The 26425-nt window shown below is 41.5% G+C and overlaps 1 long non-coding RNA gene across 1 annotated transcript in view; it reads right to left on the minus strand.

Moving 5' to 3' along the window:
- Nucleotides 1–26425, minus strand: part of LOC309343484 — a 36637-nt gene continuing 10212 nt past the window's right edge. Inside the window, exons 2-4 of the long non-coding RNA XR_014157297.1 lie at nt 13673–13751; nt 2156–2308; nt 1–1085 (exon numbers count right to left, since the gene is read on the minus strand). This is a non-coding gene — a long non-coding RNA (uncharacterized lncRNA). The remainder of the gene's footprint in view (nt 1086–2155; nt 2309–13672; nt 13752–26425) is intronic.

A 26425-nucleotide genomic window follows, 5' to 3' on the forward strand; every position in this document is an offset into this window, starting at 1 on the left:
TTTGTCAATGTACACTTATTTATTTTTTAATAAATAAATAATTTTAATTGACACAAGAAGTACTTTTAGTATGCACACATTAAAAAGTCGTGTGAAGTATACGTTTAGTATAAAGTTTCACATAAAATAATCTAATCATTACACAGCCAGAGTCCATCTTGGCTGAGAGTCCTGGAAGACCTGCTTCATGCTTTGCAGACCTTTTTCTACCTGGCTTGGGAGGGTGGGGCCCTGACTGACTCCAGCTACAAAATCTGAAGCTGCTGAACAGAATCTTGGGCTGGGATCCTTGTTTAGGGGGTTTTGCTGGGGGGGGGGGCTGTTGTTGATGTAATTTTTTGTATATTTTGTATCTTATGATTTATGTGGGAAACGTTCAGTTTGGTTGTGCACATTTTTATGTTTTGTTTATTTTTTATAACTACATTATTTATGTTTGTGGTTATGCAATTTTTTATGTTGTAAATTGATAGCATGGATTTAACTTTGGAAAGGCCGCATACAAATAAAACAACTGATTAATCGTCATCAAATTAGATGTTTAAAAAGAAAACTCTGCTACTTATGCAGAGCAGTTTTTATACATGTGTAATTGCAGGCAGATAGGCATGAATTTCAACAGAAAACTAGTTCTATAGAGTGCTAAACCAGAAGAGAAGCATGTTCTAGACTGGGGGCCCATAGCCGCTTCCTCTCCAAAACAAAAGCCAGGTTAAGCATACTCATTTAAGCATGTGACACAGGTCACTTATTGTTCAGTTCTTTATGACATTCAATGAAAGTTACTCCATGTGTGCTTAGAATGGTAGCCTTAGTGCTAACAATGTTTTAGCCCTCAATAAACAAAAGGAAGGCTGTTGTATTTGTTTTTCACACATTTGCACACAACTTCCAAAACTCTTCTGGCTAAAAATCACTCTAAAATAAAATTAAAAAGTGAGTCCTGTGTCTTTGAGGGGAAATCAGGGTTGACGTTTTGCTGGCTGTGGTTTGCATACTTCTCATCCCACTGCATTCCACATATAGAAGCTGACTGGGCTGGCAAATGAATCCGGCTTCAGTGATGACACCAATATTGTGTCCATCTATACATTGAAACAAAGAGAAGGACATGAAAGGTATTAGGATGATGCATAGTAGATGTACATCTTCTCTAAAGAATTCACATCAGGCATAGCAAAATGTAGTGCTTTACATGAAATCAGCAATAAGACATGGGTCACCTAGATGCCAGCAACCTATGATACCTTTGTAAGTCCTGTTGTTAAGCCCTTGGTGGAATTTATGCCGGCAGTAGGTAGGATTCCAAAGAGGATATTCATCCTAACCATGTATTAAAACACTTCCTTAGAATTCCTCCAACTGTCTTTGTGAATATGGATATTTAGAAAGAGCAACATACGCTTCTCTTAGCCCTTGCCACTTCCAGACCTCACACCAAGAATTTTGTTTAGGACCACATTATACAAATGTAAACAGCACTGTGGATTAAATTTTTTTTGGAGTAAGGATCATTTGCGATGGCTTGGATAACAGAGAAACAAACCATGCCAAAACAGAGAGCAAGCAATTAAGTAGATAACTTTTTTCTCCTTATCAGAATAGAAAAATGTGTGGTTAACTGTTAGCAGCACAATGAAGAGTGCAATGTACAAGGAAACCAAATTATATGGATGCTGCTTGCTTTGTTTCTAGTTCAAGGCTGGCTTATTTTGAATTATTTCCGGATTAAACAGTCTTCTACCATATAAAATGCAGCTTTAGTTTCTTCACAGTCTTTTTGGCCCTTGAACATCTACAGTTGGCCATGAAATCCCTTTTGGTGGACTGCGTCTTCACTTTAGAACATGCTCTTTAACGTCTCTCGTTGCCGTAAGTATTCATTGTGTTGTCATGAAAAGCTTTTATTGCAAAACTCATAAAACATAAAGACATGTCCTGTGGTAGATGACAAATGGCCATAAAGTTATTCAAATGCTGCTGCAGGACTGTAAAACTTCCTTGATCATGGAAAAAGACACTGCAGTTGTTGGAAACCCTTGAATTAAAAGAAAATAGCTGAGGAAACAGATGAGAAACTATGCATCTTGCTCAATGTTTCACAGAATATAAGAGTAATCTGCATGAATATCAAGAGAATTAAATATGCTCTGACCCTTGATGGTTTTCCCTTCCATTTTCCCTCTTTCAGAGTTGGCTTTGGATTTGAAGGTCTGTCTTGCAAAGTTCCTCCTGGTAGGCTCTCTCCAACATTAGTGCCCCCTCAGGCAGTTTATCAGCTGGTGATGGCAGCAAGCAACAAGTAGCCCTGTGATCAGTGCAAGGCTGTGAGCAACCCACCATTTTAATTACTATTGCTCTTGTTATTTATTCAGTATATTACCCGCCCTTCACCTTCAGCTCCCAGGACAGGTTACAACAATTGAAAGGTCACTTTTTTAAAAAATCTAATTACCCACAATGCTTCTCACATAGCTCCAGTGGGGCTAACATTTTAATATTCAACATTGGCCTGGAATGGCATTATATCAGGAGCATTATGGGTAATTTAAATGGCAGGTGTCCCAGGGACACATATCCCAGCAGCTGCTCAAGTGTACTGGCACCCACCCCTCCCCTTCTTTCACACATGCCACATTTCGCTTCCTGGAAAGAGGAATAAATAATATAAGTAGAGACAGAGTTGAAGTAGTTCAGCAAAATGACTCTTCACTTCATTGTGTGTCTCCAGGAGATATAGATTTTCTCATTTTCAATGGTGATGAAAGAGGAATCCATTTAAAATTAATTTATACATGGAATCTGCCAGTTCTGACCCAATCAAGCTTTACCTGCGTTATTCCAGCAAGTTGCACATACATTATTGGTTGTTTTGTTTTTAAGTCCAACTATATATATATATCTCACATCAAAAGAAACAAGCCCCATGTGGTACTATGTTTCTACAACTTTTTTTATAAGTATTTTACACAGTTATATGCACTTTTGTTTATCTGTTTTTGTGCTGGGGTGTATATGCATATAATACTATATGTGTAATAGTGCATATAATATGCTAGAATTTGTAATATATTTTAAATGGAGACCTTAAAAAAACCACTTCTCATTGAGATCAAGAATAAGGAAAAACAAACATGCAAATGAGTTCAATGTCAAAATTATCAGAAAATTTCATCCCTAGTTGTAGATTTTATGGAGCAATGCAGTAGATAGCTTGTTGCATACTCAAAAAGATCACTGAATGTCACCTAATGGAATGTCCCTTCTAGTCAAATCAGCAGCACCAATTGAGGCATGAATACTTTCCAGCTATGGTCTGCAGCAGGAATTTTAGTAATCATACTGATCACCCATTGCTCATCATGCGTTGACAAGGGTGCAGAGCAAGTTCAAAGAGCAGGTTGTATTCATATAAGCAGGCCACTCTATTTCACCAATTTTTGAGTTGTTGACATATGACATTGCAAGGAAGACCACCTGAAGGCCAGGCACCAAATCTGCGTATATGTGATGGTTTGTGCAGTGATTGGTTTTCCTCAAACGCCATAGAAGATATTGCTGCTTGAAATCAGTGCAAATTTACTAAGAAGCCCATAAAAAGTTTTTATTGCCAGATAAAACCATTTCTGTGTGCATAGTGAATAAATGCTTTTAATTCTCAAATGGCACAGTGAGAGACTCCAAAGATTATGCCCTTACTTAGGTCCTGCGACGAATCAGCATTTTCCAAGAATCCATTAAGAACGATGGGATTACTAGAACTCTAACACTGACCCAAGTCTGTCCATAATTTATGACTTATTTATTCCATTACCATTTTCCCAAGTAGTCCAGGTTAGCATATATGTGTTCACAAACACACACACACCAGCTTTATTACCACAACAACCCCATGGTTGTTGCATATCAGTCGTTGGGAGCTATTAACCAAAGAATTTCTCTTCTGCCTTTTTACATCTGAAAGCTTTATATGGCAATCAGAAAGAATCTTTCTCTGAGAACAAGATTTACACACACACAAACGTGTTTACAGGGCTTAAACATCAAATGCATTTAAATGTTAATGGAATGATGACCACTTTGATGCATTAAGCTATCCTTTTTATTTATTTAGATTACTTACCCACACTTTAACATAAGATCCTAGTGCTAATTACCAAAAATAAAAATATAAAAAATCCAGTTATAAAATAAAGAAAACCGTTACAGCCATAAAAAGGAAAATGTAAAAGCACTTAAAAACAGTTTCATCTGTAAAACAACTCCACATATGAAAACAATACGAACACTTTAAAACAATTCTGCATATAAAAACAGTTAAGTTTTTAAAAAATCCAAAACAGATGCAGACTGGGACCTTACAACTTTGTCTTCCTCACCTACATTTCCCATGATTCCTCAGAACATTTCCGTGTCTACTCTTCTTCGCCAAAAACAACACATGCCTATGTGGAAGGTGCGTGGGTTTCCCTTGGTTCTCTTGTTTCCTTTCCTCAACTTCTTGTCTGCTTCCATTCAGGTCCTTGCCTCTCACCCTTGTGCATTCCTAATTCTCTTCAGCTCATCCCGCTTCATTCAGTCACCCTGCCTGCTAGTCCTGCCATCACTGGTCTCCAAATTCCTGGTTTCTCTTCTTACCCAGCTTCCAAAACTTCATGAAACTCTTTTCTGCCTCTGGGGTCAAAGAATAAGCAATATTTACACTTGTTACTGGGCCTTTGGCTGCGCTAGAGATGTCTATGGACATTCTGTGACATCACAGCAGCTCAGTCTATGGCAAGGAGGTATTGCACACAAGTATTTGGTGGGTTTTCACCTTATTAAAATATGTAACATGATCAAAGCCCATTGTTCCTTACAACTTAAAAAAAATAAAAATACCTTTCAGCCAAAGTCCTTTAATTTCCCTCTAGGGGAAAAAAGGGGGAGGGGAGACATTAAAATTGCCTCAAACTAGTGTAAATAGCTGAAATGTTTTATGCCTCACATGAGTTTTACTTTAAAGCCAAAAGAGAGAGAGGACATTTATCTGCAGGCACAGCTACATAATCAGTTACCAAGGGGACATAACAAGGACTATTCAGCTGCCTCCATTTCTAGAGATAGTCAAGGTTAGACTAGACTAGACAAAGGACTCTTGGGATACTCCAAGAGGTGAATTTATGCTTCCCTGCAGCAGACCTTGCAAGAGGACAAAGCTGAATCGCACATGGCTTGTGCCTTGCACATCCTAAATGCTGATAAATTGAAATCAATGAGAAGTTTGCCAGAACATAGAAAAAGAGCAATACTTTGCCAGTCACTGTCCTTCATGACACTGTAGTATATTAGTGAACATAACTGATTTCAATGGGGAAATTAGGATACAGTGACATTCCAACTGTCTTTACTATAATTAATTGCCATTAATTTCAATAGGGCTTGTTTTGCATGCTTAGGACTGTGGCCTGAAGCAGACACTGGTTACCTTTCATTGGAAGTGGGAAACCTTTAGCTCTCCAGATGTAGCTAGCTGGGTTACTGTTTTCATCATCCCTGATCATTGGCCGTGCTAGCTCAGGGCTTATGGGAATTGAGAATCCAACATCTGTAGAAGCCATGAATTCCCCACCTTGCCTTATATGCAACTGAGATGCAGGAGAACACAGTTCAGGCTGCTAGAGTCAAGGTGTATCTCTCTCTCTCTCTGAGCTCTTAACCAAAGTATCAGGAACCTCATGCAGAGGATTGTCTTGCTTTGGGAAGGATAGGAATAAATGGACACAGAATGAAGGTAGACTCCGTCGTAAGGGAGCTCCTTGGGACTTTTTACAGCAGCTCTCCGGTCCAGTACTGTAATGTGTGTAGCTATTTCTTGACTAATTTCCTCTCTAGAAGATCATATTGGTTTGTGTAGCATTAATGACTAGGTCACATATCATCACTGTCTGCCTGTCAGAGATATGGACCAGATCCTAGGCTGGTGTAGATTAAAATAGCTACTTTGATTTCAGAGCTCAGCAAAAACTAGCTCAGCACATCACTTGCAAATGGTGCTCAATTAAGTAATTGTAATAACAATAACAACAAAAATGGTGCTCTCCCTGGCACAGTGCAATTGAAATAGAAGCTGCAACTCATTGCCTTTCAACTCCCTGTTTTATGGATTGTATATTAGCTCGTTTTGAGATATTCCCTTTTGTTTCTGAGATAGTCCAAGGGGCTATGATTGGCTGGGCAGATTAAAATTTAAAAGACACTTTGAATCTCCTATTCCATGTAAAGGAGCCCCAAAGACTTTCTTGTTTTGTACAAGGCTAAGGTCATTTATTAATTCTTATTGCTTATTATATAAATGTATGCCCTGTCTTTCCACACTAGGCTCTCAAAGCTGCTTTCCCAATGGTTTTTGCATGGGTCTGCTGATCATCCTGGATCTCTGAAGCTTCAATATGTGGGATGGGGAACAGACCTGTAGCCTTCCGGAAGCTGTTAGACTCCCAACTCCTGTCAGTCCCAGCCAGCATAGCTAGTGCCACATCTTAGAAGCCCACATTGTGCTAGGGGCCAGCGGGGCTGCAACGTTTAGCCACTCAACTGGTTGGATTTATCAGTTGAAAACCCTACTGGATTATTAAAAAGGAGCACCTGATTAATTAGACTGCAGCACTTTTTAAAAAAACGATAAATGGTTTTTTATAAAGAAGTACGGTACTTGGAAAAAGTGAATGTGGCAGGTGCTATTTCAGATGAAGCCTCTTTCCTTCTCTTCCAGCATGGGACAATCCCTGTAAGATAGTGGCAGGTGTAGCAAAAATTGTGCATCATCTAAAAACCAAGAAAACACTACTTTTTGTAAAGACTCTGTTTTTCATCCATATGCAAATATATGCAGATGATGTATTAAATGGTTAGAAGCTATACAATGAATTGACTGAAGATTATCTTCTGTTGGAAGACAGCACTAATTCCAAGTAATGCCTTTCAGCAACACCATCTGTTGAGACACTTGTAGGCCTTTCTTCTTCTGCCTGCTCAAGTTCTTAGAAGAGTCATCCCGCTCTCTGAAACACTGAGGATAGGACACTTTCAAGATGGCCACCATTCAGCAGCGCAAGCTAAGAGTAGCAGAGTGCACCACTATATTTGTTTATGCTCACTGCCACCAAAGAGCCACTGGTGTAAATAGCAGGGCGGTTTATAGATCTAGTAGCACACACTCCTCTTCCTCTATTGTCATCAAATATGTTTAGGCTGGATCAGTCTTGCAGGTAAATGAACAAGATATATCCAACCACCTCCATAGACCTGTGAGTCTGCAAGCCACTTGCACAAGAGGAGTCTAAGACTCTAAGCTTCTCACCCAGATGTTTGAACTACTCACTAAGAAGTCTGAGCTAGATCCTGATCAACCCCACCCAGAGTTCTGTAAGTCTCATGGGCTTCTGCTTTGTTTACTGTATTTATACTCCACATGTCTGTAGATAGCAACCAAAGCAACTTACCAAACAATGAAAAAACAACTTGCAGCTGACGTCAGACACCCACATTTTCTCAGCAATGTTCTGGAACAACTGGATAAGTTTTATAAGAGGATTGGGTAGTCATTGGCCTACCCCCATCCTCTGAGTGTTGCTACCTAGCCAGTTGAAGGGTCAGGGCCTTCTGCAGCCACTGGCTCCTTCTGGGCAATATTTCCACTTCTGAAGATCTCTCTTGATACCCCAAGGTGTCTGTGGACTGGCCATCAGAGCCAGGTAGCAGAGGTGTCTCCTCAAGGCTCAGGAAAAGTGGGCTATGGTGGCCATCGGTATCTGAAACACAGCTTTTCTCCCCTTAGCAATCTTACTTGGCAAAGTGCAGTGGCAGGAGATTGCTGGGCATGTTCCAGACACAATCTCAGTCTGTTTGGGGTAGGTGGGCATGATAAAGAAGTTCAACAGGACCTTCTGGTGGCAGAGAGGGCATCCCAGATTGGGCCCCACCAGAGACCAAGGCACACAGGAGTTTCCTGGCAGACAAATTAATGGGTAAAGTATTCCCTTGAGGGAGAAGGTATGAAAAAATATCCAAGAGACAAGAACAGCTTTTTATATATATATATTTTAAATTCTAATATATATATATATATATATATATATATATATATATATATATATATATATTTCTAACATTGCTCCTCAGTTTTGTGAATTGCAGTGCAATCCCCCCCACACACACACATACTCTTGATGACAAAGGGGATGGGGAGGATTCAGCCTAGGCGCCTCTTTGCCATGGGACTCCACCATTGAGGCTCCATTTTCACCTAAGTGGGCAATAAGCTACCACCAATGGTTGTCCCACCAATAGCTGCAGACAGTAGTCACCAAAAAAAGAGAATGGTGGGTGGCAGCAAAATGGCTGACAGTTTTGGATCTGCTGAATGCAAAGCCCCATGGGATCCCCTTCAGAACAGGGATGGGGGCATCTTAGGCCTGAGGGCTAGATGCAGCTATCCAGGACTCTGCATTGCCCTTGGGACTCCTCCCATGCCATACAACCTCCCATGCCACACCTCTCACCAGCCCTGCTCTGCTCTCCCCCCAAGAGCTTTTGCTCGGCCTGAATGCATCTGATAATGCCTTTTGCTTGCATGGATGGAGGTGAGGAGTATGTGAAGAGGCTAGCCTACTACTGCACAAACATAAAATTCACATTTATCACTCTCCGCTCACTTTTGCTTCTGGCCTTGCCTGTGGCTGACATTTGACCCCTGAAAGGTTTTCTGGAGCAGAATGTGGCCCTCAGGCTGAAAAATGTTTCTCACCCCTGCTTTAGGGGTCCCAATCTTCAGGCCTGACAACTTCAGTGGCCTGGAACAGTTGTAGCAAAAACCACCATGGCCAGGGCAAGCCAGCAGCAGGGGATCCACCACCACTGTCCTTCTGGGCCCCTTGTTAGGCATGTTCTTCCAGTTCAATTTTTATTCTGGGTTTTATTGTTGGTCATCGTTTATAGAAAGGCAGAGTGTAAATGCAATAATATAAATATAAATAAATCCTACTGGTGGTGTGTGTCAAATAAGCAGCCTCACTTCTGCATAAATATAGCAGTGGTGCTTAAGCTTCAGTTTCTAAAAAGTATACTTGATACTCTACCACTGAAGCATCACAGATAATTTCTCCCACTTTAGAAAGGGTCATCTGCAAGGCCAGTGTGCCTTCCAAATCCCTCTAAAGGGCTTAATACTGGTGTAGCACAGAGTTTATGCTCCCTCCCAGGGCAGACATGAGTGCGAGCCTGCATTTAAAACTAAAATAAAACTTTTCCCTACTATCTATTCATCTGCATCTTTCCCCCCTCAGCACTCTGCTCTTTTATTGTGACCAATGACTCATGGCACTCTTATCTCTTCGATACCTAACAGTCGTGGAGATCACCTTGTCCATTTCTAAATAGGGGCCCAGCACAGTGACCCCCATTCTCTTCTGTTCTGCTTGAGCGACAGGTTTTTGCAGCAAGATGCAAAAGCCGGCCCAATTTATTGCTGAATCAAAGTATGTGACTACCTGTAACCAGATCAAATGTAAGATAAACTTTTGCTGTTAGGGAGAAGATTCTCTTTAATTTGCATGTTAGTGATATGAAATTGCAAATTGTGAAATGAGTTTGCTCGTTTTTATAAAAACAAGAACAACAGATAAACAATAAAGGCAAGGGAATGTTTAAAAGTGGGGTAGGGGAGAAGAAAGTTTTACCAGTGAAATGGAACATCGCAGGTGCAGTATTCAATTACTCATCTAGCATAATCCTTGAGTAGGCAAGTAGTGAATGTGTGTCAGATAGTCAGTTGTCCGCAGCTGTAGTCCAGGGCGTTGAATGCTCCCTCCCTTAGGAATGCGTGTATTTATATTAATCAAAGATGAAGTGCCAGGAAAAAAAAAACACAGGTAAAGGACCCCTGGACAGTTAGGTCCAGTCAAAGGTGACTATGGGTTGTGGCACTCATCTCACTACAAGCCAAGGGAGCTGCCATTTGTCCAGACAGCTTTCCGGCTCATGTGGCCAGCATGACTAAACTGTTTCTGGCGCAACAGGACACCGTGATGAGTGCCAGAGCGCACAGAAATGCTATTTATCTTCCTGCCACAGTGGTACCTTTTTATCTGCTTGCACTGGTGTGTTTTCAAACTGCTAGGTTGACAGAAGCTGGGACAGAGCAATGGGAACTCACCACCGTCGAGTGGATTTGAACCGCTGACCTTCTGATCGGCAAATATACTTAGGCTTCTGCATAAAGGTTGACAAGGTGGGCCAACAGACCTGGCAGTCTTAGTTAGGTCCACATTCCAGAGTCCCAGTTTAAAACAACTCTCAGCTTGTCTAAAATGAGGCCAATGCCACAATCCCTCCCCCCTCTTCAGTGTTAAGAGGATGAATGCATTCAGAATCATGAAGTGTTCTATCCCTATGTTCCATTTAAAAGAACAACAAAATTCAACACACTCTAGATTTCCTAAACTAACAGAGCTGCTGTACATCGTCTGTGGTTCCCTACTATAGGGAGATGAAAATGACTCATAATCCTCATGAGATCGTTTTCAGATTCAAAACTGCAACTGCCCAATTGGATAAATTATCACAGCTCAAGCTGACGCAAATGCCTTGCTAATACCCATTTGTCAACTTAATGAAATTCAGAAACAAGTTACATGCTCATAATGAGCACAGATGCCTTCATGATGGGATCACAACCTTGAACAAGAGGAAAGCCAAGCTCGGAACAACAGATCAGTGCTCATTTAAATGAAAATGCATTCATGACTCTTACATATAGGCCATGGGTATCATGAAGCACAGAAGGCACTGATATTATTTGGATCGTATTCAAAAGGTGGCCTACTTTTTAAATTGCAGGTGAGCAAGATTTCTTCCTTTCTCCTGCCTGAAAAATCTCATAGTTTTCAAAAATAAAGCCAGGGAACAAACACTGGTAAAAGGCTTGCTGTAATAAAGTAGCCACAAGAACCTCTGAAATATAAACATAAAGATCATTCTGCCAAATACTTACTCTATTCTTTCACTAGACTCAATTAGCATTAATAAGGCATAACAATAGCTGTAACACTTTGATTGCATTAGAGGAGGTTGTTGTGCAAGGTATGTGAGTGCAAGAATCACTCATTTCTTGAAGACTCATCACAGAGCTATGCAGCAATTTGATGCAATGCACCAAATAATAAAAACAGGAAAAAAAACCCTCATCTCACTCTACATCCAGAGTTAAGACCGTATACTTTTTTTCCCTACATGCACAGGTATTTCTTCACGAAACTTGTAGACAGCTGAAATGCACCATGGCAGTGACAGTGATGGGGTCAGATGGGCTCCTTCACTCCGAACATCTTTATGTCCCTCAAGCTGCGGAGTCTGCCTGGTGTTCTCTACTGTGCTGTCAGTCTAAGCAACTCAAAGAAGCAAATTGTTATTCCCCACACTTGGAAAGGCAGAAGGTCATGAGTGTCTGGATCTAGAATGATTTCCTGGCCAAAGGTTTGTGAATAACATAACCCATAAGAATCATATTTATTCAGTGAACTCATATATAACCAAAACAGCACCATTCCTGCACAAGAAGGAGCTATCATCAGGATTTGGGGGGACTCCAACATTGTAGGAGTACAAAAACTTTGGGCAGAATTAGGAGAGAACCCCTCCCCCCCAAAAAAGAAAAAACTCGAAGAGGCCTGAACATAGTGACTGTGGAATGCTGGTTTATGATTGGATAGAGAAGGGGATGGTAAATTGAGGCGTGTAGAAGGGAATGGAATATCCTGGCTGGAATCAGCTTGTAAATCTTCTCATTGGTTGAGTGGTGTTTTCAGGTTTCAGTATGCTTCACGTGTATTATCTAGCTGTAAGCCTTTCAACACTGCTGTAAAGCAGGGCCGGGGCATGTTTTTCAGCTGCACTGACTTATGGTCAGTTCTAGGGACCACATGCAAGTGCTGGATGGGGCCAGAGGCAAAAGTAGGTGGAGCAACAGGTGTGAGTTTTCCCTTTGCAGAAGAGGCTACATTCCAGCTGTGCAAAAATATCTCTCTATCCCAGCAAACAAAAGGCATTTTCTCAGTTTAAGGACACTTCCCACTAGGCAAAAGCACTCAAGGAGGGCATGGAGCGGGAACACTGAGAGGTGTGGCCTGGGAAGAGACCTGAGGGCTAGACAGAGAATCCCAGATGGCCACATTTGGTCCCTGGGCCTAAGGCTTCCGACCCCTGCTATAAAAGTTTAATCAGTAGTATTATTCCCCGTACTGCAAATGACAGGACTGTGTCAGAGAATGTGTAGCTTGCTTACGGTCAGCTTGTGAATCAAGGTAGAAGCAAGATTCAGACCAGAGACTTTCCGACTTAAATTTCAGATCCCATAGCCATTCTACTCAACCAAATCTAGCAACTATGTTTTTTTGCAAAACTCTTAGCAAAGTAAAACTGCATTTTGCTTCATGTTGTATCTATCCTATGAAGCAGATCATGTCCGCATGAAAGCTGAGAGAAAGCACACATGGACTGCACATCAAGATGAGAGAATTATGCTCATTCTTAGACATTAGAACAAAAAGTAAGTTCTATATCAAGGGGAGATATATATACAACTTTAGGGAAGAGTATTACTTTCTATACCCAGCTCCCAACTGAATTGAGGGGTTTTTTTGCATCAAGAGACCCATTCTGTGCTCAGAATGCACTGCTTGCATATGATCTCCGTCTTGTATTGTAGAAGCAGAATCTGGAATAATATTGAATATCAGGTGACCACGTTGTAACTTACCACAGCTTGAATATAACCGCAGTGAATGTGGTGAGCCAGTTGCTTTTATCATCCTGCCAAGTGGTGAGGAGAATTTTATTGCATATTGTGTGTGGAATGTATGTTGAAAAGTAATCTCTATATATTCTTTCCAACAGTGGGCAGCTAAAGTTACAGTAAAAGCAGGGAAACAATAGATGGATTCAGAGTAGGCATTTCCACTGCTTCATGAGGCTCAAAACGCTTAATTGCTTGAAAACATGATGGTCACAAAACCATCAGAACCCTTCAAATTACCCTGTAGAATGATCTCACAAGTATGTAAATTGCTGCAGGAATATACAGTGTACACTTGCTTGAAATAATAATACAGTGGTACCTCGGGTTACAGACGCTTCAAGTTACGGACTCCGCTAACCCAGAAATAGTACCTCGGGTTAAGAACTTTGCTTCAGGATGAGAACAGAAATTGTGTGGCAGCAGCATGGTAGCAGCGGGAGGCCCCATTAGCTAAAGTGGTACTTCAGGTTAAGAACAGTTTCAGGTTAAGAACAGACTTCCAGAACGAATTAAGTTCTTAACCCAAGGTACCACTGTAAGCATGACTTGGGAGAGTACAGCAATTTACACATGTTCACAACTGTGTGATTATACATGTATATAGCATTTGCAGAAGTAGTTTCACTGAAAAGATAAACTGAAGCAGCCATACAATCATAGAATTGTAGTGTCAGAAGATACCACAAGGGTTATCTAGTCCAGCCCCCTGCAATTCCTAAAGTATAGCTGACAGAGGGCTATCCATCAATCCAATAGTCCTTTCTTGCAAATCTTGGAGTGGAGACATGCAAGATTTGTTGCAAAATGGGTGGAGACATGATGTGAATGGATGCTCACCAAAGGAAGGAATGATTCAAGTATCCAATAGGTTCAGTTAATATATCCATTGCTGTCTCTGTCCAATGGCTCTGTCTCCCTAGAGCAGGAAACAAAAACAAAAAAACAATGCAGTGCTTCAAGAGAATCATATTGTGATCACAACTCTTTGTTTATTAAAATTTTACCCTTCCACTCCTCCCAAAGGAAGTATGAACACAGTGGTATTTATGGGGTTTACACCTTGACAAACTGCAGCCCGAGTTTCCTGTTCCATTTCTTCCCCACTTCTTCCTTGGCAAGTGCAATTTAGCTTCTTGACGAATGTGAAAAGTTGGTCCTCAGGTCTCTGCTTGGCATCCTTTCTTGGAGTCTTTGTATGGGCAGCTGATGCATTGCCCCCCCCCCCCTATTTTTAAGTCCGTGACTGCATCCTCTAAACTAATTTCCCACCAGCCAGCAAAGCTGGTTGGCAAGAGCTGCCTAGAGGAGGCCTCCTGCTGCTTGGGCCTGGCAAGAGCCTGCTCATTAGCACAGATGGGGGTTCTCATCTTTTAGGCTAATAGGAGCTTAATGGACTGGTTTTATTATCTGCCTGCTCCGGGCAAAAGCTTCACTGCCCACAGTGCTCTGAAGTTGTTGGGGATTTATTTTATTTTAATTTTTGACTGCCAGGATGTGTTACTGGCTGAAGGGTGACCCCAGACCAGCACCGAGATAAACAAAGGAGGACTCTTAACTCTTGTGTCACTTCTCTGCTGTTTAATCATGACCCTGGTTCTTATTTCATTTCTATATTTGCAGTCGTTTTTCCTGGCAGCCTTAACTGGTCACCCCTCCTGCACTCATTTATTCAGAGAGAGAATTCCTTCCAGAGTGTTTATTTATGGACAGTGCAAGGAGTTTTGCACTTTGCAGGGGAGCTACCCTAGAGGGAGCGAATCTTCACTGGCTGGCATATTATGCATTCATAGTTACCTGAGCAATATAAATGCAGAGTGAATGAGAAGCCATAATTGGGTGGCATTGTGCTCCTGGCCCTCTGGTGACATCATGCTGAGCAAAAAAAAAAAAAAGCAAACCTCTAGCAAGTGGAAGAGGTCACATTGTATGCATCACCATCACCTGCATTTTGGGCAGTAAAAGGGACAGTTGCATTATTGGGGTGCTTTCACCCCACCGTGTCACCATTCCTAAATAGAAATGCTGAATATCACCTGAAGCAGAAGACAAAATTACAATCAACCCAAGGTTAGAATGACACTGGGGCTCCAGTAGCCCTAAAATCTATTTCATTCTGAATATTTAAAAATAAGGGGGAGGATTCACTTAAGGGATGGAGCTTCCTCACTTTCCTCCTTTACCATGCCCTCTGAAATTGGCTTGGGGAGGAGTCAGGAGATCCCTCCAGCACATGGGGGAAGAGAGGGGAGGTTGTTCCTTCTGGCAAGCTGGAATGCTTGTGCAGATGGAGAAGTTGGAAGAGCACAATTGTTCCCTGCTGGCCTCTGTTTGGCCACTGTGTGAACAGAATCCTGAACTAGATGGGCCATTGGCCTGATACAGAAGGCTGTTCTTATGTTCCTATGTCCTTATCATGTTGAATTTAATCAAAGATCTCTTTTGCTGCACTCTTTAGCCCATGGGTAGGCAAACTAAGGCCCGGGGGCCGAATCCGGCCCAATTGCCTTCTCAATCCAGCCCGCGGACGGTCCTGGAATCAGCATGTTTTTACATGAGTAGAATCTGTGCTTTTATTTAAAATGCATCTCTGGGTTATTTGTGGGGCACAGGAGTTCATTCATCCCCCCCCCAAAAAATAGTCCGGCCCCCCACAAGGTCTGAGGGACAGTAGACCAGCCCCCTGCTGAAAAAGTTTTGTGACCCCTGCCCTTCCTCTAATTTCCTTTAATTGATTGCAACTTTCTTCCTGGGGCCCTCTCTTACGTATAACAAACTCGGACATTATCACAAGCTGCAGCAAATGATGCTTACACTGACTCCCCATCACATTATAAGGACCCTTTGGAGTTTCTTCCTATTAACAGCAGCTTTGCAATCAGCTGAAAGCAGGTCTATCACTGTGGGTCCACACAGCACTTAATGTGGTGTTAAATTCTGCATAACACTCCTGCAATGTCCATTCTCATACCAAGGGCAAAAAATCGGCAGCATGTTAGAGTGCCAGCCACAGCAATACCAAACCCCCGAAACTGTCAACATTATTTTAAAACGTTTTGTTCATTAATATACTATTGGGTCAATACTCCAAAAACATACCGAAAATTTAAAAAGCCAAATGCATTCTCTTGCTATGTAATGACAGTGGTGTGAACAGCTCATACACTCTATAGGTACACTTGCAAAAATGTAGTGCAGATTCCCTTTAAAAAAACACACACACGCTGACTTATTTAGCACTAAACATTTCCTACAGATTCCTTCCTATTTAATCCCACAAATCCACATTTCTTGTTCCGCCATTGAGGATGGAGAAGAATCAGTGGACAGAAGATGAGATTTCTCCTCCTCAAGCTCAGAAATATTGCCTGCAAAATACCCAAGGAATTTACATGGGTAGATAATGACCAAAATCCAGCCCACAGCTAAGCAGGCTTAAGCATATTAACTCCTTTTTTGGTTAGAGGCCAATGTCTTTCACGTGTGCTCCTCCAGACATATTTTTCCATTGGGGGGTGGGGGTGGAGGAATGCCAATGTGGAATGGACATTTTCCATTCTTTCTCGGCCCCGAAGCAAGAAACCAAGTATTTCTGATGGTGGGAGTTTGAGTCCCATCAAAATATCCTAGGATAAATTATTTTACATGTGCAAAACTTAACACAGGATCTCTTCAGAACTGAGTCTAACCAAGCAAATGTTGTTTCCTTTTGGTTGCATGAGCAAACTGTGCTTGCTGATTCAGTGATTAGAAGCCACCTGCAGCCTCACACATAAGTTTCTTCCCTTAACCCACTTCCTGTTACATGTTACCCCAGCTCCTAACTTTCATTAGATCAGCACTAATTTGAGATCTCTGGCCCAGCAGTTGTTTTCTTTTTTCTTCCCTTGAAATAGAAACTAGTGGTGAGCCAATTCCTCAATGTGAATTGATGAATTCTTTCTCCCTGTCTAAACAGCACAGATATTTCCTTTTTATATATAACTGCTAGGGGCTGCTAAAACCAGGGTGTAAGAGGAGTATGGCTGTAAGAAGAAAACAGTGCGCTAACAGATCCTTTTATTTGAAGTACTACCACAACTTAAGGCATGAACTTAAGTTTCATGCTTCGCAGCAGTAGAAATCACAGCACCAATTTGTCTTGCCCACGCTTCTCACAGGATTGTTTTGGCAAACACAAGTTTCACCGCCCCTCCACCAAGGCAACCTCTCTTTTAGGTAGCATGTGTTGATCACAAGTCTGCAATGGTCCCTGTTCTGACTAACTACCCTACTTTTCACAAATGCTTTTCAATGAAGCTGCAACAGTAAAAAGCAACATGAGTATGTTGTCTCCTTGAAATTACGGCCAAGGTCTGCTTCTCCCAAGGGTCTTTTTCTGGTTGTTTACACAGCAAATTAAAATGACAATAATTACGTAGACATATTGGGTAAGTATGTCTCATCATGAGTGATGGACACTTGATTGGACAATGCCAGTGACATGACGATCCCTCAGTCACGTTCTGAAAGCAGCCTCAATACCAACAGGAGTGAGGTCCAGACCATTTACTTCCTGTGAATTTGGGTTTCTAAGCAATGGTGGCACAATTTGGAGAAGTGTGACTAAATAGATATGGGGATCCATTGATTTCTCAGAATAATCTTCTTCAGCGATCACTTGTAGCTAAGTAAGATTGTCTTCCATGAACACTTCCTTAACAGTGTGCCCATAGGTGACTGTGGAGGCCAATTCTGGATCCACACGCCCTTTCACAGTGGGGACATAGGTTTCCAGGCGGGAGTTGATCATGGTGAGGGTTTGCCAACCGGGCCTTCCTCTTAGCAAGTTTATCCCTTTTGTCCTAAGTTTGAGCGTCTTCAAAGTCCATGACACCTTTGGTAAAGGCTGTTCTCCAATTGGAGCGCTCACAAGTCAGTGTTTCCCAATTGTCGGTATTTACATTTTTTAAGATTTGCCTTGAGAGAGTCTTTAAACTTTTTGTTGACCACCAGCTTTATGCTTTCCATTTTTAAATTTAGAATAGAGTAGTTGTTTTGGAAGTACTTGGATAATCTTTTTAAAAAAAAAAAAAAAAAAAATTATTAATTTTACAACACAAACAAAAAACAAACAAACATAACACGACTTCCCCATACCTCCCCTTCACTGCATCCTTGTTTTAAAATTTTTTAGCAATCCTTCATCCATTTTTATATTTAATTCTCTTTAAAAATTTTCTTAATCTTAAATTTTTACAGCTGTAATTCTTTATATCAAATCCCTTGACATCTTAACATTCCGAAATTTTACAACAGTTTTTAAGATAAATTTTAAATTTTTCCCAGTCCTCTTCCACTGTCTCTCTCCTCTGGTCACGAATTCTGCCGGTCATCTCTGACAGTCCCATAAATTCAGTCACCTTGGTCTGCCATTCTTCCAGAGTAGGTAGTTCTTTAGTCTTCCAATACTTTGCCAAGAGAATTCTTGCTGCTGTTGTTGCATACATAAAAAATGTTCTATCTTTCTTTGGAATCATTTGGCCTACCATGCCCAAGAGAAAAGCCTCCGGTTTCTTTACAAATGTCCACTTAAGGATTTTCTTAATTTCATTATAGATCATTTCCCAGTAGGCCTTAATCTTCGGGCAGGTCCACCAAAGATGATAAAAAGTTCCTTCGCATTCATTACACTTCCAACAGTTGTTATTGGGCAAATGATATATCTTTGCAAGCTTGACTGGGGTCATGTACCATCTATAGATCATTTTCATTATATTCTCTTTTAAGGCACTACATGCCGTGAATTTAATACCTGTGGTCCATAACTGCTCCCAGTCAGCAAACATAATATCATGACCAATGTCTTGTGCCCACTTAATCATAGCTGATTTAACCGTTTCATCCTGTGTGTTCCATTTTAGCAGCAGATTATACATTCTAGACAGATTCTTAGTATTGGGTTCTAACAATTCTGTTTCTAGCTTTGACCTCTCCTTCTGGAATCCTAGTTTCCTGTCCTGGATAATCAGGCATCCAAACAACATGAACAGTCCAACAAAGTTGATGTTGACAAATCATTGCTTTGATTCTGGTGATCTTTGCTTCTTCCAGTACATTGGCATTAGTTCGCCTGTATTTCCAAGTGATATGTACAATTTTTCAGAGACACCAAGGTGTTGTATATGGCGTTTATAAGTGTTCCATGTTTCACAAGCATACAGTAAGGTTGGTAGTACAATAGCTTTGTAAACAAGCATTTTGGTTTCCCTGTGAGTGTTCCTCAAACACTCTATGCTTCAATCGAGATAAAGCTGCACTCGCAGAGCTCAGGCAATGCTGGATTTCAGTATCAGTGTCGGCCCTTGTGGAAAGAGAACTGCCCAGGTAGGAGAAGTGATCAACATTCTCCAATGTTACACCATTGAGTTGGATTTGTTGTGCTGCAGAGGGGTTGTTTTGTGCATGTTGGTGCAGCACTTTTGGTTTTTGTGATGTTGAGCAATAGGCCAAGCTTTTTGTAAGCTTCTGCAAATATATTTAGGATAGTTTAGAGGTAATCCTCTGAGTGCGCATACACTATGTTGTCCTCAGCATACTGAAGCTCTGTGACGGAAGTTATGGTAACCTTACTCTTTGCTTTCAGCCTACTCAAATTAAAGAGCTTTCCATCTGTTCGATATATGATTTCTACTTCAGTGGGGAGTTTCCCTTTGACAATGTGTAGGATCATGGAAATGAAGATAATAAATAGAGTTGGGGTGATAACATAACCCTGTTTAACACCTGACCCCACTGTGAATGGTTCACTTTGAGAGCCATTGTTATCTGCGATTGTTGCTGTCATATCACGGAGGAGCCAAAGGATGCTCACAAATTTATCTGGGCAGCCAATTTTCAGAAGGACAGTCCACAGGGCATTGCAATTTACAGTGTTGAAGGCCTTAGTCAGGTCAATAAACGCCATATACAGGGGTTGGTTTTGCGCTCTGCATTTTTCTTGAAGCTGTTGAGCAGTGAAAATCATGTCCACTGTTCCCCTAGAAGGTAAAAAACCATTTTGGGATTCAGGAAGGGTAGCCTCGGATATAGTTAGGAGACAGTTTGCTAAGATCCTTGCAAGAATTTTGCTAGCTGCAGCTAATAAAGAGATGCCTTGATAGTTTCCGTAATCCATTCCATCTCCTTCTTTAAAAAAGGTTGATAATTTTGGCATTCCTATAGTCAGCAGGGATCTTTTTTCTCTCCCAAAATTTTTCAATGACTTTTGGGATATGAATTTGAGCCAGGAGGGGACCGAAGTTTCTGGGGCCTTTGGACTCGGAAGAAGTGTGAAACAAGATCGGGAATATTTTATGGGCCCTATCTTTAATTATGGAAATCTGTCAGACTTGATAAGAAGGAATATGACCATCGTTGGGTTGGAGCTTCTCCGAGAACTGTTTCTTAATATTAAAGATTATCAAGAAGATCTGCAGATGGGACATGAAAAAGACTTAAGAGCCTCGGATTTGAGATCTCCAGGTTGATGGACTGTTGTATGCCGATGGAACTGTTGGCAGGGGCCGAGACCGGGGAGGGGAGACGGTGAAAGAAAATTGGGAATTTAAAGTGTATATATTGAGATTTTGATTTTTTTTTAAAAAAATTGCTTTTAATGAGAGATGGAGAAATTGTGGAGTGGAATTTTTATGACCCTAGGAGAAATGTCTTAAGAGAATAGGTTTAAATATATCAGTTTTAATGAGAAATAAGATTAAATAAAGTAAAAGTGGATGGCTAATTGGTGAAAGAGAGAATGGAAAATTACAATATATTAAGATAAATTATTAGGATAAAAATAAAGATGAAGGATTTGCTGATATATCTATTTGAACTAGAAAACAAAGAGGGGAGGTGTGAGGAGGTCAAGGAAATAAGTCATGGAAAAAAATTATGTAAAGGTTTAACTTGATTTTTTTCTGTTTTGATTGTATGTATTTTCTAATTAATTTTTTCCCCTTTTTATCTGTTTTTGGTTTTTTTGGTTTTTTTATTTTTTGCATTTTTTCTTGGAAATGTCTTGGTTTTTTTGTATTGTGTTTTCTGCTTTTTATTTTGTAATGTTTTAAAACCTGAATAAATATTATTAAAAAATAAATAAATTTCAATGAGCTTCTGAAGTTATTGTGTCAGTTCAGTTCTGCCCACTTTGAAGACTTCGGCAGGTATCCCATCAGGTCTGCTGACTTTGTTGTTTTTCATTTGGTTAATAGTTGTACACAACTCTCCCAGATTTGGAGATACTGCAAGCTCGTCTCTAATTAGTTTTTGCGGTATTTATGAGAGGACCTCAGCAGCTATGGGGGGGTTGCAGTTAAGGAAATGCTGGTAATGTTATTTCCAGTGCAATGCAATAGCTTCTTTATTTTTTAGAAGTGTGGTACCATCTGTTGAGCATAGGGATCATATGCCATTATTTATTGGCCCATAGATGGTCTTTGTGGCTTTAAAGAAACTCTGTGCATCATGAGTGCTGGCTAAGTGCTGGATCTCTTGAGTTTTTTTAATCCACCAGGTGTTCTTTACTTCTCTGGTTCTTCTTTAAACCTCAGCCTTAGTGTTGGCATAGGTTTTTTCCCCTAGTGGCGCAGTTTCTATCTCTTTGCCAGGTCTGAAAGGCCTTCTTTTCTTGTCAATAATGTGTTCAATCTCACTATCTTTCTCATCAAACCAGTCCTGGTGATTCTTGGTCTGGTATCCAATAGTTCACAGGCTACAATAATGGATGTTTTTAGCTTGGTCTAGTGTTCCTCAGTGTTATCAGGGAACTCCAAAAGCAGATGGTCCTTAAGAGTCGTTTGGAAGCAGTCCCACTTAATAGGATCTTGAAGGGCTTGAGTGTTCATTTTGCACCTTGGTTTCCTTCCTTGAAGCCTGTGTTGAGTTATAATCTTGATAGCCATCATGGAATGTATTAATCAGTGATCTGTCGAGCATTGGCACTTGTCATATCTCTGGTAAGGAGCACTTTGCAGCGATATTCAGCTCGCAAAATTACATAGTCTAAGAGGTGCCAGTGGTTTGACCAAGAGTGCCTCCATGATGTTTTAAATTTATTTATTTTGTTGAAAGAGTGTGTTGGTAATATCAAGGTTGTGCACTGCACATATAGTCAAAAGTAATATTCCGTTCTGGTTGCCAATTCCTTCTTTCCCAATAGTCCCAGGCCACAGGTTGAAATCTTGCCCAGCTCTTGCATTAAAATTACCCACTCATCATGACAAGATGATGTTCCAGTGAGTGAAGGAAAACAATAGCTGTACACTGACAAGATGGTATAAGCCGTGGGGTGGATGTATAGTTGTGTCACTGATCACTAGTGACATCACAGGTACTGTCCAATAAGTACTGTTGATGATGCACTGCAATGTTCTACATGCATCTCAATGGCAACAATTACACCTTTGCCCAGGACAAAGTATTCTCTTTTGAGGGCAGAAACATAGAATGCTATTCAACCAAGCTTTACCCAGAGTAGCCTCGTTTAAATTAAAAGACCTAACTTAGTCATGTTCATTCATTCATTTCTATGGATCTACCATCACTCCATGCATCAGCACTGGTGATCACATGCTTGAGGTGGTAGACAATTTTGTCTACCTGTGTTCCACCATATCCAGTGACCTCTCCACTGATGCTGAACATAATTTAGTAATTATGACTAAATTTGCATCTACGCATATAATTCCTATATACATATTCTATGTAAATCTGCCCCCACTTTGTTTTGTCATCCATCTAGCCCAGTGCTATTTTACTAGAAAAAGACATTCCAGAACTCACCATGAACACCTCCCTTGTTCTCTTAGAATGGCAATGAAGAGGTGCCAGAACCCACCTGAGGTTCCGGAACTTAGTTCTGGAGAGTTCCAGCTGAAAAAAAAGCCCTGATCTAGCCCAATATTGTGTTATTCTGACAGGCAACAGATCTAATGGATCTCAGGCAGTGGGCTTTCCCATCATCTGCCACCACTTTTAAAAACACACACAACCTGGAGATAACAGGAATTGAACCTGGGCTATTTTCACCATGCAAATCATGTGCTTTACCACTGAGATATGGTCCCTTCCATATACACAGAAGCACCAGCCTGATGGAAGACATTTGAACCCCAGACAACAAAATCTCAGGCACACCTGTATGAAAAAAAAAGGGTGGAAGGGTACACAATGCCCAAGCAAAGTGAAAATAGAGCATGCAGCTTTGACTGAGGAAGCACATACAGTACCTGGCTAAATGGGCCTGTCAGAAAGGATGGTGGAGTGACTATGCACGAGGAGAGAACTCTCTCACTCAATTGATGTGGTGCTTTCCAACCAAATTACCGTATTTTTCGCTCTATAAGACGCACCAGACCACAAGACGCATCTAGTTTTTGGAGGAAGAAAACAAGAAAAAAAATATTCTGAATCTCAGAAGCCAGAACAGCAAGAGGGATCGTTGCGCAGTGAAAGCAGCAATCTCTCTTGCTGTTCTGGCTTCTGGGATAGCTGCGCAACCTGCATTCGCTCCATAAGACGCACACACATTTCCCCTTACTTTTTAGGAGGGAAAAAGTGAGTCTTATAGAGCAAAAAATACAGTATTCAGCCCATGACCTTGATGGCCACTCGGCTAGCAGCTGCGGTGTCTATTCTCTTTCACTATTGCAGGTGCAGTTAGCAACAGTTGGATCTCCTGCTTGGTTGAGTTTACTTCTCAGCTTTATAACAAAATTAAATCACACAAGGAACATTTATAACACTATGTACTCTCCAAGTGGCTTGCAGACAGCAAGCACATAGTAAGGGCTCATCCACTTCCTTCTGCTCAGACACTAGGTTTGCATAGTATTCCCCCCCCCCCCCGGAACAAAAATTCTTGCAAATTGTGAAGTCAGCTGTGTGGACTGCCCAGGGCACGCACTTGAACTCAGAGGGACCAGTGGGAGTCAGTATAAGTTAGAACACCCACAAGACTAAGTGGAAATCCTTGCACTGATGGGATACATTACTCAACGCTCCTTTGGATGCAATCCAAGGAAACCAACAATTAAAGCTTCCTTCTCTCCACCCCTTGTGAGAAAGGAATCTATCTGACACTGGGGCAATAAACAGAAGCTGTTCAAAGGGTAGAAATTATCATGGCTTTTGGCCAACACAATTCATTACAGCTCCAGCTCCAGCTCCACCCTCCTCTACCTTTCAGACCAACCACCACGTAACTAATTGGTGCCATTCTGCTGCTATTTGCTAGAGTGCAGAAAGGGAAAATATCACAAACGAAAAAGCATGCCAAATCTCACAGCTTGTGTTGTCTTTGTTACATTACCTTACATTCAGAGCTTATGCTGATTAGAATAAAGCAAGCCACTGATGATGACCCATGATCATTCAAGACCCGCACCCCACTGACCTGGCTGCTTCCCTGGCTTCATCTGTTTAAAGCCACGTAAGCTGTTCTTCTATCTTCTTGTTGCTAAGGCTTATCCCAGCGGGATCCTGCTCCTCGTAAATCTTTCTCTGTAAAGTCACTCGAACTCTGGCATTCCAAGAGACCAAGAAACAGAATTGCAAGGAAAAACCTAACTGTATTCACAGGAGGACACAAAGTGCTAGAAGTAAAACCTAAACAGAAGCCAAGCCGAACCTTTATTTCTCCTGGTCTACAAAAGGCAAAAAATAAATAAATGGGGGGTATCGTCTGTCAAACCCAAATCAGATCACAACAAAAAATATTTTTCTCATATCGGTTCATGGTGAGGGTGTGAACAACAACAACAACAACAAAATGATACAGTAGTACCATCTGTCACCATCCCCAACAGAGTGAATCACAAGTCCATAACACAAGAGCTTCAGTGCTTAGCTGTTTAACTGATGTCTTGTTTGGTCCAACAGAATGACAAATTGGGAGATAATCATTTTTCTCCATAAGGCTCAGGGGTCTAATTAAGGCTAAAGACCCAATAAACAAAATATCCCAACAATGAAGGACAGAGGCAGGTGATGCAATGATTTTAATGATTTCAACTGATGCATTTTAGCTTCTGGATGATTTGATACTTTTAAGCCCTTACCACGCGGAGGAATATTCATGTTCAGCAGCCAGTGGACCTATTACTTCTTGCCCTTTCTCCTGTCCTCTTCCCCCAAGGTATTTCACACTGCAGTATTTCTTGGGAAATGGGATGAGGACAAATGGACAGCCACAGCAGGTCACAGCACAGTTGTATAGAAGGGAGACTCCAGGAGATCAGACTTAGGAGGGCTATATGATCAGGGTGTCTATGAGACATTCTCTCCTTCTCTGCTGAGCGCATGCACACCCTTCCCCACATACACAGCATGCGCCAGGGACACAACTACCTCTCCAAAAGGCTGCCCTTCATTTCCATGCTTCATATGTGGATACCTTGCCTATGCAAAAACAACAAGTGCACATTTTAAAAGGAAAAACAATCTACTTGGCATATTGGCCGCTTAAGGCTGCACGAAGCAGCAGTTGCAGCCTGCCGCAGACCACAGCTGCAGGCGCCCGTCTGGTATCTGGGCAGCCAAAGGATGGCATCATTTCCTCTTCCACCAGCTGCTCAGGATTCTAGGGGGTGCCTGTGATTTTGACTAATCATGGTCAAGCCTGGAGGTGTGACCTGGGGACGCAGAGAAGATTGATGACTTCTGTCTAGTCTGCTCCTTGGACATAAAAAAAAGCCATGCTGGGGTTCCTCTCGCAGTTGGAGCTCAGGCTCCCCACTCGCCACCTGTAGCTCTATGTGTGGGTCTGCCTGTCTTAGACCTTGCTATGAAAGTATTCAGTCACTGTATTGGGGGCCAGGGAAGAATTTGCCTTCAGAGAAACTGGGCCTGTCTGGGAGTTTTGCCTTCCTCACAGCAATCATTACAACTTGAGGGTGGATAAGGCACTGGGGTTTATCCTTAGTCTGGTTGGACAGCGGGTCGGGACCTCCACCACCAGCAGCTGGTCCAGTGAAACAGGGTATCCCCTTAAAGGATTGTGGAGAAGCTTCTGTCCAAATGCCCAGATGGAGGTAAGCAAGCCATAGATCCACCCAGGTGATCTCGGGCAGGGTCACCCTGATTTGGTCAAACCTGCCAATATAATCAACCAGGATACACTCCCAATGCCTGCACTAAAACCTGTTGACACAGCTTCAACTTTCTTGAAGTTGTAGCCTATTTAAATCCCAAATGGTAGCCCTGTGTTTACTGCAATTCTGCCAGCTGTAGAGCCCACAGCTTCTGGCTTCACTGTGGCTGAGGCCCATCATAGCTTTTACCACATTGCTCAGGCTTTGCGTGGAGGTATCTGTTTGTTTAAATGAGACTGGGTGGGTTTTAAAATAGCCTGGTGTTTAGCAATAGAAGGAAGTTATGATAAAAACAGCAGAGTATGATACGAGAAGTGTAACAGATGGCCTTCCTCTATGTAGCTAGCTTCCCCCAGTTTTCTGTTTCAGGGCATTGAAATTGCAGACTTGCAAACAGCCACAGATCAGAAGAGATCAAGCCAAACACAGGCCTCACAGGGTCACTGTTGGGAACCAGATGCTGCCCTAGATGGACTCTAAT

The sequence above is a fragment of the Podarcis erhardii genome, assembly GCF_964252035.2.
Source record: "Podarcis erhardii genome assembly, chromosome: 6".
Classification (NCBI taxonomy): domain Eukaryota; kingdom Metazoa; phylum Chordata; class Lepidosauria; order Squamata; family Lacertidae; genus Podarcis; species Podarcis erhardii.